Source organism: Alligator mississippiensis, chromosome 1 (genome assembly GCF_030867095.1).
Source record: "Alligator mississippiensis isolate rAllMis1 chromosome 1, rAllMis1, whole genome shotgun sequence".
Lineage (NCBI taxonomy): Eukaryota > Metazoa > Chordata > Crocodylia > Alligatoridae > Alligator > Alligator mississippiensis.
Window position 1 is genome coordinate 333,419,360 of NC_081824.1, and position 15,701 is coordinate 333,435,060.

Genomic DNA, 15,701 nt, shown 5'->3' on the forward strand with positions numbered 1-15,701 from the left:
AGCCAATTTAACCAGTTTAACCTGTAAAGGGAACAAGTAGAATCTCTGAATCCACATTCTTATCAGAATCTTCATGCTTTAAAAATATTATCTGTGCAATTGGAATGATGCATCATAATAGAAAGCATTTACAGGGTGCATTTATACAAGATTCTTAATGCGCAGAAGACTAATTCTACTGCAAATTAATGTGGCAGGCAAGGCCCATGGTAATGCACTAATGCACAGTATATATAGTCTAATGCTTATGTAGCATCACAAAAAAACCTTTCATCTGCACTGATTTCAGTGAGTTAAGTTAGTACCTGTCATTACAGGTACTAAGCTTAATCTGCAATAATTACAGCACATTAATTAATGTATAGATGTGCTGGACAGAGCATTATTTTAATTGAGATTGTCTCATTTGTCTGGCAAAAAATGGCAGAACAGTTAGATAGAAAGTCTGATTAATCCCCCATTGAGGCTTTGTTGGAGGCACTGAGGAGTAGGATAAATGTTGTGAATTGATCCATTACTTATTGTGTAGGTGATATACAGTATTAGGAGACAGTTGTATAAGCAGTTTCTGGGAGCATCAATCAGCATTGTCACTTAATCTGAACTCCATCAAAACATGTTAACGTGTAGTTTTATTTAATCAAACAGATGGTGTAGCGTTCAGTCTTCAGCTGCTTGGAACGTTGATGGACTTGTCTTCTTTGGCACATTTCTTGTTGTACTTTTTCAAAGAGAAACATTTTACATTAATTGACAGCAATTATACACTCCAGTTATGCACACAGTGCTCATGACACTAAGTATGGAATTGGAAAAGTTTATGCTTGGTGTCTCACAACCTTAAAATCTAATTGCAGTTTTCTCTTAGTTTAAAATTTTTAAGACTACACTATACACTGGTAAAACAAAGATACGTTTTTGGGACAATACACCATTCCATATATGTATGTGTGTATGTATTTGTGTATGTATGTACATTTAGTTCTATAGATAGATAGATTGATAGATGTAACTATAAAACAGTATATATCTGTGTGTGTGTGTGTGTGTGTGTGTATCAGACAGACAAATATGTCATTATATTTTCCTTGTTCCAAGTTTTATATATATATTTTTTTTCATATAATCTATGCTATATGAAGAATATATATCATAATATATAATATTCATAGATTAATAGATTTATAGATGCTAGGGTCAGAAGGGACCTCAACAGATCATCGAGTATGACCCCCTGCTTAGGCAGAAAAGAGTGCTGGGGTCAGGTGACCCCAGCCAGATGCCTATCCAGCCTTCTCTTAAAGACCCCCAAGGTAGGGGAGAGAACATACATATATATATATATACACACATTCTCAGTAGGAGGAAAGGAATATATATATATATATATATATATATATATATATATATATATATATATATATATATATATAGTGTGTGTGTGAAACAAGCAAAGTATAATGACATATCTATCTATCTATCTATCTACCAACACACACATATATATTTCACTTTGCCTTCTCCAGATGTATGTGTGTCAGACTCTTGCCACCTGGTTCCATTTTTCAGTATTCCTCTATCAGTATACAATGGCAAAACATCTGCCCTAGATTAGATCAGGAAAGCAATTGCGGGGTTGTAGTAAACATAAGGAGCATTCTGGGAATAAGGAAAATTGTGGGAGAATAGGAAGAGATCTACACGTGCATTAATGAGCTGTTGTTACTGTGCATTTAGTACCTCTAATATAAGGTACTACATAAATGTGGAGTAGCTGGTATTAATGCATGGTAGCAATGGTGCACAGTCTTTTCATGATGCTTAATGTACAGTGGACTAAGTGTACCACGCATTAGAGCATTAGCACATTTTTTGCTGTGACACACTAATGCACAGTAAAATCAGTCTACTGTGCATTTAGCATCTCGTGTAGATGAGCCCACTGATACCCAAATCAGTGGTCTACAGATATAAACTGCATCAACCAGCAGAATAGGAGCACAGAGAGAAAAAAGGTCATTTCCATCTTTGCCTCCAGGTGACCTGTTAGTAGAAGAATTCATTAACACAAAAACAAACAGAGAAATTATAGGACATACTGAATCTAAAATCCTTTTGCATGAAATAGGATTAAAGCTATTGTTTAATAATTTATAAGAACTATTATCTAGGAAGCTATTATTTAGCAAACTGAATCCCAGTTGTACCAATATTATGGAATTTGTCAATCTTGAAAGCAAATTTTTACAGGCCTATGTTTAAAAAGTATTTTATAATCTACCTGGAGGAAATCAGGATTCAGTCTTCAACTACATATCTTCAAGATTGGCTGGCTTCTCTAAAACTGATCAAGATAAGTACTGCAACCTTTGCGTGGTAATTCCTTCCAAGACTGAAAAAAAGTCAACGTGTGGAAATAGATTGGGTTTAAAAGTTCTAAAGAATATTACAATAAAATAATACTTATGGCTAGTAAATAATATTTAGAGGTTTGCTTTTGGAAATTGGCTTGTAGGTAAAGTAGATTGCATTAGAACAATTGTCCAAGGGAATGGTAAGGGTTAATTGGTTTCTAAAAGCCTGTTTGTGACAAAGTTTCCTTCAAGGACCTCTGTGTCTAGAACCAGCAGATACTGTGTCTGAAGCCAACAGACAAGTGGGCATACACAGGCTGGGAAACATGAACACTGTTCTGTAACATGAGATAAGGTGTTATTAGGTCACAGTGCCCAACTGCAGAGCCTTTGGAGTTTCCAGTTTTGGTGGACACAGCAAATTAGGGGACCCAGTATATGCCCAAATTAAGCTGGGTGCATGTGATGGGTTTGTGAAACCAAGGAGTATGTAAACTGAATGTAAACAGTATGATGACCACCGGGAGACCAATCAATAATACCTGGAGTTGTAATGTCATCAGAGGAGAAAAAGGTTACAAAAGGAGGGATTTCAGAGCAGCAAAGGGTCCCCAAGAGGGGAATCCGAGGCCACCATGGGCAGCAGGCACACCACTAGCCCGTCTTACCCCCACCTCCCGTAGGGAAGGGTGGGCCTCAGTCTTCGACCTCCAGGCTGACATCATCTGACATTCAAGAAAGAACCTCAGGGTGAAGTTTGCATTCAGACAAGATGTACTTTCCCTCTATGACAGCCATAGGACTGGTAGGCATAAAATCCTGGGGGTTATTTTGTTTGTCTTGCCTGCATTATTTTTATCTGCTATCACTGTATATCAACAGAATTTGCCTATTATCAAATAGAGAAGTTGTGGTCAGTTTGAGGGTTTGGGTCTTCCCAGAACAAGGTATCTAGGTCATAAATCCAGTCCCAACAAATACCAGAAGGGAGCGCCATAGCTCCCACTTAACTGGCTTCTGTATGGCCCACTACACACCAGCCTGAGACTCATTACTCAGTGCTGGCCTACCATAGCTACCACATGCAGTGCACACTCTGTGCTGCGTATATCATGCCAGCCCTCACCAGGCCCCAGGGTCAGTTGAAGACCCATGAGCTGTATATTTGATACCTCTGCCTTAGTCAGCATTTTAGCCATGCTGGTGATATCTATTTGTACTAAAGAAAAATAATTTTACTCCTCTGTTCTTGGATAAGTTGTGTTATTTCCTTCTCTGATGCAGCCCTACACCTAACTCACTTAAGAACAGCAATTTCAAATATCTTGGATACTATCTATAAACCTGCCAGATTGGGAATCTGGGAATCTGGCAAGTATGTAGCACCATAGACATGTCAGTGGCACCAGATAATGCAAGGTGGTGCACATAGGTACAGCATGTGCTGCTCAAAACTGGAGCCTGGCTGGCCAGAGCCATGCTCCAGTTCCTGGTAAGATCTCCACTGCTGCAGCCTCAAGAGCCCCCCAGGACCTCAGGTAAGGCTGCTGCAGCCAGCCCAATGCCGGCCCAAGTCTCCCCTACCCCACCCAGGGTAATCTGATGTGCACTCTGAGGACAACTAACAGTGGCACAAGGTGTACTGCTGCTTCTTGTCCCTGAGGAAACAAAGGCCCATGCTTGTGTGGACATGGCCTAAGAGAACTGAATTGCCTTTGCAACCAATATGCACCCTCCCACAATTGGTGAGAAGCAATAAGGAACAGCAGTGGTGAGGAGCAGTGCCCCCCCCCCCCAATCCCCAGCAGTGATGCCAGCATACAATAAGGACCAGCACCTCCAGCAGAAGTGGGCAGTGAGTTGAAGGAGCAACACGCCCAGCAGCAGTAAGGATCAATGGGAAGCAGCATCACCCAGCAGTGACAATGGTTGGCAACATCAACAGTGGTTAGCCAAGGGAAACCTGGGGCTAAGAATTGCTTTAGCCCTACTGACTCCACTGTCCCCATGTGTGGGACTAAGTGAGAACTGTGAACCTATTGACTGTGCTTAACTATTAGTAGTGGGTTGAGGGGGGCACTGATTGATTATTAAGATATTTTTATATCTGTTTGTCAGCTTACCTCCCTTTTTCCATTAATAAACCCTGTTATATAGTTTGATATTTCTTATGACTGAGGAAGTCTGTTCAATTGAAGCACACAGGAAGAAATTATTTTCCCAGGTTTCTGCAGGGGAACTTGAGCCAAGATAATACATTTGTGTAAAACCCCACAGGTGAACCTAGCCCTTGTTGCTGCTATCTGGCACCTGGCAGAATGGTTATATATGCATATGTGTATATATGTAGCTGATGTATGATATAAAGAGCCTTTGATTAAGTGAGCTTCTACTCATGAAACTATGCAACTCTGATTCAATTAGTCTATAAGGTACTTTTCTACCCTGCCTTCTGCCTAAGAAAAGATACTGAAAGAACATTTGATTTGAGCATCTAACATTCAGACACTCTGTCTTAACCCTGTCCATCACCTGCATACATTTCGATACAGTTATGACAGAATTGCACAATGTCTTAAAAAAACCCCACTGTATCATAATTATATCCCCCACTGCATGTAGATATATATGTGTACCTTCCACTTGTATGTAATATGCTATGGATGTCACCCAAAAAGTATCTCCAAATTAGCATATGTAAAGTCTTTATAGAGAGTTGATGTACCTACTTAAATTATAAAAAATAGCTGAATGGTCACGTTCTATTTTCTTTGTGTTTGTCTTTTTCATTTGTTTTTCTGAAATGTTTATTATACTAGTTTCCTTTCGGTGGGTTGGGGGAGAACAGCCTTTCTTGGCTTCTTGTCTCAGCCACAGCTTGGACAACTTGGAGAAAACAAAGGAGACTAGTGAACAGTGAATAAGATGGTGGGGGGAACAGTATTTGCTATAGCAAGAATAAAAAGTCTATGAATAAAGTTATTTAAAAAAAAGTATAATGAATGCATTTTTCTTTTCTCACATTTTTGTGAAGATAAATACTAGCTTGTTTCTGAGATAACAATATTCTCCTACCCCCTCACAAAGTAAAGGCAAGGGGGAAAGGAGGTATTGTTATATCAACTTGTTAAAAATAATAGTGAGAAGAAGTTGAGAAAGACTGTAATGGGCCCTCTGCTCCATTACTGAGAAGGGGAGGGTGGGAGGTGGGGACCCCAGGGCCTGCTGGCTAACCCATTTCTTTTGAATAGACTTAATGGTGAAAGGGATCTAAATAAGATGGCTGCCTGCCACAGGTGTAGGCAGTAATTGGCAGGACTGGGAGCAGAAGTAGAGGGTCAGGTGACCCAAGGAGAGGTTCAAAGGCCTAGGACTTAGCCCAAAAGAGGCAGTCTGGCCATGAGAGCCGCTGCAGGCAGAGCTCCAGTGGAGACCCAGTTCAGACAGCCTAAAAGCAAGGACTGTATACCACAAATGGGTGGAAAAAGACCATACAATGAAAGTGATGCGAGATAAATACTTTGTAAACTTTTTCATGTGTGTCAACCTGAGGTGAGAGTTACCTCTGACAGGCAAGCATATGTGTTTCCCCATATCTAGGGGAGCCAGTCCTACCCCCTCCCCCCTCCAGGAAAAGCCACCCACACTCCCATCCTGCTCCATGCTGGGCCCTGCAGCTGTGCACTGGGGCCCTGGGCACCAAGCCCCATGCACCTCCCAGCTGGGCAGTACACATGGCACCCCCTCTATGACCTGCAGAGGGCTCATTGCAAAACTGTGAAATCCACGAGTTTCTCTGGTAAAATAAGAAATCTGTGTTTGCCTCTGGTAAAAGGAAAATCTGTGTTTTACTCCATTTTTCTGTGGAAAACTCCCTATTTATGAGTGTAGTCAGTGGAAGGCTTTTTAATCACTTCAGTGACTGGGCGGTGGGCATTCAGGGGTACAACCTATATAGAAGAGACAGCACAGAGAGGAAAGGTGAGGGGGTTGCGCTCTATGTCAAAGAGCGCCTCACATCATCAAGAATTAGCTTCGGGTTAGAGGAGGGTCAGGCAAAGACACTGTGGGTCAAACTACAAGGGGGGGCGTGGTGAAAGGGACCTTACGGTGGGTGTCTACTGCAGACCACCCAACCAGGGAGAAGAGCTAGACCAGGACTTCTCCAGTCAGCTTATGGAGGTGGTTAGGTCAAGGGATGTTATTATCATGAATGACCTAAACTACCCAGACATTTGCTGGGGGAAGCAGACAGCCAGGTCTGCCCACTTGCATAGGTCCCTGGCTGTATTACAGGACTTTCACCTTATCCAGGAAGTGCACAGCCCCACTAGGGATAACGCCTTGCTGGACCTAGTCCTGGCCACGGGGGAAGACCTGGTGAGGGGACTGTATGTCCTTGATCACCTGGGCAATAGCAATCATCACCTGCTGGATTTCAGTATCCAACACAGGGCATCAAGGGCTTACACCAAGGCTAAAGCCCCTGACTTCAGAAGGGCCAACTTCAATGAGTTTAGCAGACTACAGGGGGAGGCACTGAGAGCCAAGAAGGTAGAGGAGATGGTAACAGTCCCTGAGAGAAGCAAGGGGGGTAAGAGTGCTCAGAAACCCCCTTGGCTCAGCAAGGGCATTCAGGAATGCCTGAGGACTAAAAGAGGAGAGTACAACCAGTGGAAGGGAGGAGCTATCACCAAGAAGGAGTACTCCTCCTTGGCCCATAAGTGTAGGAGGGCTGTTAGGAAGGCCAAGGTAGAGATGGAACTCAGGCTAGCATCCAGGATTAAGGACAACAAAAAGTCCTGTTTCAAGTACATTGGGAGCAAGAAGAAGGCACCAGGTAATGTAGGGACCCTGCAAGATGCCAATGGTAATCTTGTGGCTGCTCCAGACAAAAAAGCTGATATTTTTTAACAGTTTCTTTGCCCCTGTTTGCTTGAACAGGGACCAGGATATCCCACCTACCAGAGGTAGGGACAATCTTGGGGATAGCTCTGTCAGGCCTTCAGTCAGTGCAGATGTAGTTATGGATCTTCTGGAATGGCCAGACATTTTTAAATCTGCAGGTCCAGATGCCCTCCACCCAAGGGTGTTGAGGGAGCTGGCAGGGGTCATCATGGAGCCCTTGGCCCAGCTGTATGAGCATTCGTGGTCATCTGACCAGGTGCCGGGGGATTTGAAACTGGCTAATGTGGTCCCAATTTTCAAAAAAGGGAGGAAGGAAGACCCAAGTAACTATAGGCCTATAAGCCTCACCTCAGTGATAGGGAAGATCTTGGAGAGAATCATCAAGAGCACATCTGTGGGGGGCCTGCAGGGGAGATCATGCTCAGGGGCAATCAGCATAGGTTCATAAAAGGCAGGTCCTGCCTGACCAACTTGATTGCCTTTTATGACCAAATAACTACATCCTTGGATGATGGTGTCACCGTGGATGTAGTCTTTCTAGACTTTAAGAAGGCCTTTGACACTGTCTCTTACCCCATCCTCATCAATAAATTAAGTGACTGTGGCATTGATGCCTAAACAGTTGGTTGGGTAAAAAAAAAAATGGCTGATGGGGCGCACCCAGAGAGTAGTGGTGGGTGGGTTGTACTCAACCTGGAGAGATGTGAGCAGTGGGGTACCCCAGAGCTTGGTCCTAGGGCCCACACTGTTTAACATCTTCATCAACGACTTGGATGAGGGAGTGGAAAGCATGCTGTCCAAGTTTGCTGATGACACTAAGATGTGGGGCGAGGTGGACACACTTGAAGAGAGAGAGAGAAGCTGCAAATAGATTTAGACAGACTACAAAAGTGGGCAGATGAGAATAGGATGGGGTTCAACATAGACAAATGCAGGGTGCTGCACCTTGGGAGAAGGAATCCACAGCATGTATACAGGCTGGGGAGTTCCCGTCTTGAAAGCACAGAGGCGGAAAGGGATCTTGGAGTCATTATTGACTCCAGATGAATATAAGCCACCAATGCCAGACCGCAGCCAGCAAGGCTAGCCATACCTTGTCATGCATCCAAAGGTGCATCTCAAACCAGCCCAGAGAGGTGATACTCCCCCGCTATGTGACTTTGGTCAGGCCGCAGTTGGAGTACTGAGTCCAGTACTGGGCACCGCACTTCAAAACAGATGTGGTCAGCCTGGAGAGGGTTCAGAGGAGGGCCACCCGCTTGGTGAGAGGGCAGCAGGACAGGCCCTACGAGGAGAGACTGAAGGACCTGAACCTGTTCAACCTCAGCAAGAGGAGGCTGAGGGGGGACCTGGTGGCTGCCTACAAACTCATCAGGGGAGATCAACAGCAAATAGGTAGAGCCCTTTTTCTCCCCAGCAGCACCTGGGGTGACGAGGAACAATGGTAATAAGCTGATGGAGATTTGTTTAGGTTAGAGATCAGAAGGCAATATTTTACAGTTAGGGTGGCCAAAATGTGGAACCAACTTCCCAGGGAAGTGGTCCTTGCTTGTACCTTGGGCAAATTTAAGAGGAGGTTGGATGATCACCTGTCTGGGGTCTTGTGAACCCAGCATTCATTCCTGCCTGTGGCAGGGGGTCAGGCTAGATGATCTGTTCAGGTCCCTCCTGACCCTAGCTACTGTGAAACTGAGTATCTCTTAATAAATAGAGATACTTGTTGGACACACTTTCAAAAATCTCAGATACATTTTATTTAAGACATTATCTAAGATGTACTAAATAAACCTTCTTAGTGATCAGTTTCATAGTAAAGTCCTGATGAACTACTGCTGAGGGATTTGAAACATAATGCCACTGTGTGTGTGTAGGGTGCGGGGGGGGAGGTGAATGGGGTTGGGGAGGCAGGTTGGGATGGGGGCCCCCTTAAAGGAGAATCAGTTGGATCAACTCTGCATTCTTTAGGCTGGTTTTAGGCTGGATCAGGCAGGCATATCTGACCAAATCCACTTCTGTTTATCATATTCCATAATATTGAACTTTATTTCAATTATGAAAAGTAAATGGGATTAGTCACTGCTGCATAAGAAGCATAAATGAGCATAAATGAGATAAATAATAATTATTACAGGTTCAGACAGATGTTCAGGCCCCCACCCTAACTCATGGTGCTTTACATAAAGTGCCATGAGTTACAGCACCTCCCTGACCAAACAAAATTTGCCTGTTGTGTCTGGAGGGATCCAGCCTTCCTGCATTGGCCCTCTTAGGCAGCAGGTAGGAGTGCTCCAGGACCCTCTGAGGAGGCTTCCAAACCACCTCTCTCCTCAGCCCCCCCTCTTCCTCAGCTCCGGGACTATCAGTACTATCAGCTGGGGGGGGGGGGGAAGAGGGGGAGGAGAAGAGGGAAGCCAACAGCACCAAGCTGCTAGCTGGGCTTTGCCTACCCTGAGCTGGGGGAGAGGTGTTTATCAGAGCCCCCACCTCACAGCCCCACCTCCAGCTCAGCTGGGTTACTGGTAGGGAGCCAGGCTGGGCCTGCAAGATGAGGGGGCTCTGATCCATGCCCGACCCTTTTAGTTCCAGGGCATGAAAGCCCAGCCAGCAGCTCAGTGCTTCCTCATCCTCCCTCCCCCCTCCCTCCCTGTTGACAGTCTTGGGGGTGGAGCTGGGCTGACTCAGCACAGTCCCCAGTATGTGAAAAATTAACCCTAGGAAACACAAGCTCTCTCTCACAAGCAGAGAACCTTGTCTAATACCTAATTTGAGGAGGCTTAATTTCTTTCACAGTCAGCCTTTTTAAAAGTGCTCTACAACTATGCACATGTGTCATGGTATGGCTGTAGAGCACTTTCAGGTGCCCAATCACACAAAAAATGTAGCTTGTGTAAGCATACTGCATTTATCAATGTTTCTCTGCCTAAGGACCTAATACAAAGTACTTTGAAGAAAATGGGAAAACATGCTTATGGTTCTGGATCAGGACAAGACTTCTCTAGGATGACCTAGAGTTTTAAGTTGTTAACTTTAAGTTAACTTTAAGTTAAGACCTAAAGTTTTAATTGTGTGAAAAACAGGAGTTTCATTTCAAGTGCTCTGTCCAAATGGTAATTTTAACAGGTTTTTTTCTAAATGAAAAATCTTCCAAAATTTTCAACTAGGATGTTATTTTTTATTCAGTCTCCTTCATTTTTAAAGTAAATGTAGTGTTCCTGAATGGTGCTTCATTTAGAGCTATGAAGATAAAATATCCTTGTTCCACCCAAAGAATAAGGATGACATGAGTGATAGCCATCGAAACCTCTCTATGCCACATCCATCCTTTTTCAAAGAGAACACCATTAGGTATGATAAAGCAGTTCAGTTTTCCTGTCTTTGACTTACCTATCATGACTGACAGGAAGATAGACAGTTATTATCCATAATGGTACCTGTCCCCTGAAAAAAAAATTAGTTGAGAAAGACCACCAGCTCATTTCAAACAAACCATTAAAGAAGCATGATGTACTAAGTCACTGTCACCGAGTGTAACTGTTGAACTGAAGACTAAATCCCACTGCTGAAATCTTGAGTGCTTCTTACCTTACACTGTCTCTTAAAATGCTTGTGTGTAGAGTTGTTGGTGCAAAAAAGATTACCATATTTCCATTCTAAGGGCAGCTGTAGTAAAGTGGTACAGCAAGGTGACATCTATGTATACCTCTATCTGTAACAAAAGCAACAGGGAATAAAAAGCAATTCATAAATATAAAATAATGTTGCTATTGGATCTAAGTGAATTCAGATGAAAAACCTATTTAAATACGGTGTTTGGATATGTTAGACAACAATTTCCCTTTTGAATTCTGTAAGTAAATTTCTATTATATATAGAAATATGTTATAAAATATATTTAGCACACGTTAAAAATTTCAGTTTAAAATCCTATCCACATTCACATTATGAGGAAGAACTTTAGAAGTTTGTATATTCTCTAATGTACAATCAATAAAGCTCAGTTCATAATTTAAGGAATCTTGGTGGTCTTCAAGGAATAGTTAGGTAAGCTAAGAAATGTCAGTTTCTTAGCTTTCTTTTAAATTTGGATTGCTTTCACATTAAAATATTAAGAACTTTTTATCTTATTCTATTCATTGGTTAGGGTAATGTCTGCTGTGATACTTAGGGTTGATTTTTAAATCACCCTTAACTAGCCTGAGCTTCATGAGACACTCTTCTGTAACTATAATATACCTTTTAGCTTCCAACAGAAGGTTTCAAATTGCAACTGGAAACCATGTAGGAACTGATTTGTGGATGTCTCTCTCTTGAACTAATTTCTGCTTACAGTAAATAAAAGAAAAACATGGATATAAATGGCACAGAGGTCAGTGAAACGTGAAATTACACTTGGCAAATTTCCTTTTCTTGAGACTGCAGGCCTCCATGATCTTCAAATACAAATTGGAAAAGAATGGATTATAAAGAAAGCCCAAGTGGGGTTGATGTCAGGCACCAAAGTTCATACAACCTACTAAGGGGTCCATGTGTAGTTAATCAATGTGTATGGACTTAATGATGATAAGCTAGGTGTAGTTTTAGATATATTTCAAAATTGTTATTGATTTCTCAAGGTCATAACACCTGTGAAACTCAAAAAGTTTTTTGTACTTTGTAGACTCACTCAGTTTTTTATGCAGAACTGTTTCTTTGGTCATTACAGAAAAATGGACTTTTTTTTCACACACACACACACACACACACACACACACACACACACACACACACACTTCTTTTATTTCCATTAAAAAATAAATAAAGCCAAGTTATAAAGACATTTCTGAGCCCCTCTGAGTCTTTAACGGTCATTGGATTAGTTCCTTAAAAGTCAAAATGGACAGTGATGGATAATTTTATTTTAACAATTATATTTGGTATTTTGTAAAAGTGGCAATGAACCACCCCCCCCCCCAAAAAAAAAAACAACCAACAACAACAACACATGAAAGATAGATTGCAGTTTATGGATTTTTTTTGTATTTAGAATTTAAAATATGCTAATTAACTTGTATTTCTTTATGAGGTGTTTTTGTTTATTAATTTGTCTCTTGTTTGTTTGTTTTTCAACCCTATTGGCTATCAGACATTTACAGATGAAGCTTTAAGCAATCAGTCACTGCTTTAGATTGGCAAATGAGTTTAGACTACATTATAAATGGGTAAGTTTATTTCTTCTAAGGATTCATAACTAAATTTTGCTTTTGATAACTCTCTAATATGTCATTCCAAGCTTTCCATTTTTCCTGACATTCTTCTTGACCTTGAGGGTATATATTGATTTAACTAACTAGTTCTTAACATGTTTCCTACAATATTTGTATACTTTTGAATCTGTTGCATTTTTTCCTATATATTTCCAAGCAATATTCATTCTTTTTCTTTTTTTAAAACTTTCTACTGAAAAAGCTTACCAGGAATTTTACTCTTTTTAATTGTGAAGCAGTTTCTCTGTTTGTCCATTTGGTACACATATTCAAAGTGTCAACATTTTAAAATAATTCATTTATTTCTACAATATAAAAAATGAGCAAACGAGTAAATCTGGCCATGTTGTAATGGTCTCTGTATGGAATTTCCCCATCCTTAAAATGAGGATCATTCACAGATTCACAAATCTTAAGACTAAAGGGACCATTATGTTATTTATACAACAGTAGCCAGAGACAATCATCCCATATTTCTTGTGTCAAGACTATATTTTGCTTCTGAGCTACAGAAAAATATCCAGGATGGGTTTAAACGCTTCAGTTGATTCAGAAGCCATTACAATTCTTTGTAACTTGTTCCAATGCTGAAATTCTTATTGTTAAAAATTTCTAGCCAGAATTCAGCTGACTTCAGAGCCTAGGCATTGCATCTTTTAAGACTTTTTTTTCTACTTTTTTGAAGAGTTTTCTACTGCCAGGAGTCATCTTCCATATGGGTTTCTACAGACCACAATCATATTACCGCTAAACTTTGGGTTAGCTAAAAAGAAGGCATTTAAGACAAAATTTATAGGGACTTAAGGAAGCCCCAAACTTTCCTACTTGGTGGCCACCTACCCCTTCTAGTCTAAGGAGGTTACTAGGCACCTCCCTATTTGACCTGAAAGTTTCCTATGTGCCTGTGCTTTTGCTTTCTGCACATGCCCAAAACTTCCCCAGTGAGAAAGAAGGCAACTGAGCTTGGATGCAAATAGGAATTTATTAGTACAAGTCAGTTTTAATCAGAACTTAGGTTCCTTCCCCACAATGTATGGTTCAGCAAAGTTTGTTGTTGTCTTTCTTTGCAACAGAAGAATTGTCCCATTATTTTTCTGTAGTGACAGAAAAAATAGGGTGCTTTGTATCTAAAAAGGTTGAGAACCACTGCACTAAGTAATTATGTAGAAGTTGGGTGCCATCAGACCTCTACCTCAAAAGATGACTTATGCAACCAAGTCTCATTAGGGGTGTCAGGATATTGATCCTAATCTTACATAAACAGTGACCTGTGGCCTTGAGTTAAGCAATTTCATGTGGGAATAAAGAGCTTTATGAACAAATTTGTAGATGACATGAAACTGGGAAGAACTGTGAACAAACTAGAGGAAAGAAGCACAATTCAGAACAATCCTGACAAATTGGAAACCTGGGCTAGAGAAGTTCAATATTGACAAACATGAGACGCTACCCCTCAGAATGAAAAACCAAAAGCCCAAATACTAAATTGGTGAAAATTACAGAGAAGTGGCTTTTCAGAAAGGTAACCATTGCCATCTTGTGTCCTCACTACATCCAGATGCTGCCACTGCTTGGTCCATGACTGCTTATTCTTTGGAGTTACCCCTGCTTATTTCACAGCTAGCCTTCCCTGAAGGTCATTCCGCTATCCGCAACTTGTGGATGCACTGGATAGCAGTACAGCTCTGCCCCATAGAGTAGTTCCTATACCTCACAAGCCATTTCTCACAAAAGGCTGACATTAATGAAGAAATCCAACATCAACTCAAATGTTTAAGTGCAGCCTTTGGATGCCTGAGGAAAAGAGTGTTTGAAGATCACAACATCAGTTCATGGTATATGAAGCAGTTGTGATTCCCACATGGCCGTATGGAACTGAAGCATGGACAATGTACAGGACACATCTAAAGTTGTTAGAGAAGTACTATCAATGCTGCCTATGGAAGATCCTCTGAATTCAGTGGGAAGACACACCCTGTTATAGAGAAAGGCAAAAACAGGGCCCTTTTCCTCAGATCTCTCAAGTGTATTTTCACAACCCTTGGAGAAGCAGGATTCTAGCTACACCTTTGTTTCCCTGCTTTGCCTGTGGCATGTCAGGATTTTATGTAGTTAAGTATCACTATCGACCTACTTAAATCACAGTTTCATGATTTTTGCAGAATCTGCAAAAAATAGTGGTTTTCAAAGTCACCATGAAAAATGGCATTCTAGTGATTTTTGCATGGAATCACCAGGGGGAAAAAAAAAAAAAAAAAAAGCTTACCAGAATACAAAGAAAGTGTATTCTTCTACACAATCACTGGAGGCATAAAGCATGTGGCTTGAGAGAGATCAACTTAGAGTCTGAGCTATTGACATAGACTCAGCGAAAGCACCAGTCCAGAAAGTGAAAGGGTTTCTCTGCCATCTTTTAAGAAGCCAGATGCAATGCTGAAGCCTGAAGATGAGTGAAAAGAAATCCAAGAAAGCTAAATGCATTTCAGCTCAGGATTGTGTTAAGGGAGTTCCCTGTAGGAAACTTGCATGCAGATGGTGGTAAATTGTTTTATTTGTCATGCAACATATCCCTGAATGTCAAGAAAAAAATAGCATTAATCTGCATTTGGAGTCCGAATGGCATATAAAGTGAAAGGCTGCTTCAGAGACTGAAGGTCAGAGCAAGAAACAAGTTTTAAACATATCCTTGATGTTTAAAAGAAACAGCGAAAGCAGTTTGAAAAGAAAAGAGGCTCCATTCATGCTAGTGGAGGTATTCACAGCTGCCAACATTCATCTGGAGAGAACTGATAACCTTAAATTAAGGGACCACTTGAACAAACACATGGCAAATGCTCGTAGTTTTCCATGTGCAAACAAGCTTCACCAAGATTATCTACCAGGAGTAATTGTTTTGCATATTCAGTCTACAAATTCTGCATTGGCAGAATATGAATCAATCTCAATTGTAGCAGATGAAGCAACAGCTGCCCAAAATAACTATGTTCTGGACATTTTATTTGTACCTGGGAGCTGGACAGACTGTGACTTGTCTGTTTTTCAGAGATGGTTTGCCTCACGTCCGTCAATTATTCTACTGTGGCTTAAGCTGCATTGAAGGTTGTTGTAAACTACGGCTTGGAATTTAACAAGATATTAGTATTTCTGCCTGATAATGCAATGTATATGTGCAAAGCTTTCTCTGATGTGCTCCATG

The 15,701-nt window shown here is 41.3% G+C and overlaps 1 long non-coding RNA gene across 1 annotated transcript; it reads right to left on the minus strand.

Annotated features, from left to right (window-relative positions):
- Positions 1 to 271: 271 nt before the first annotated feature.
- Positions 272 to 10,966, minus strand: LOC109282672 (uncharacterized). Its single transcript, XR_002089699.2, has 3 exons — positions 10,845 to 10,966; positions 2,282 to 2,392; positions 272 to 721 (listed from the first exon to the last, which is right to left on the minus strand). It is a non-coding gene; the product is annotated as an uncharacterized LOC109282672 (long non-coding RNA).
- Between the last annotated feature and the right edge of the window lie 4,735 nt (positions 10,967 to 15,701).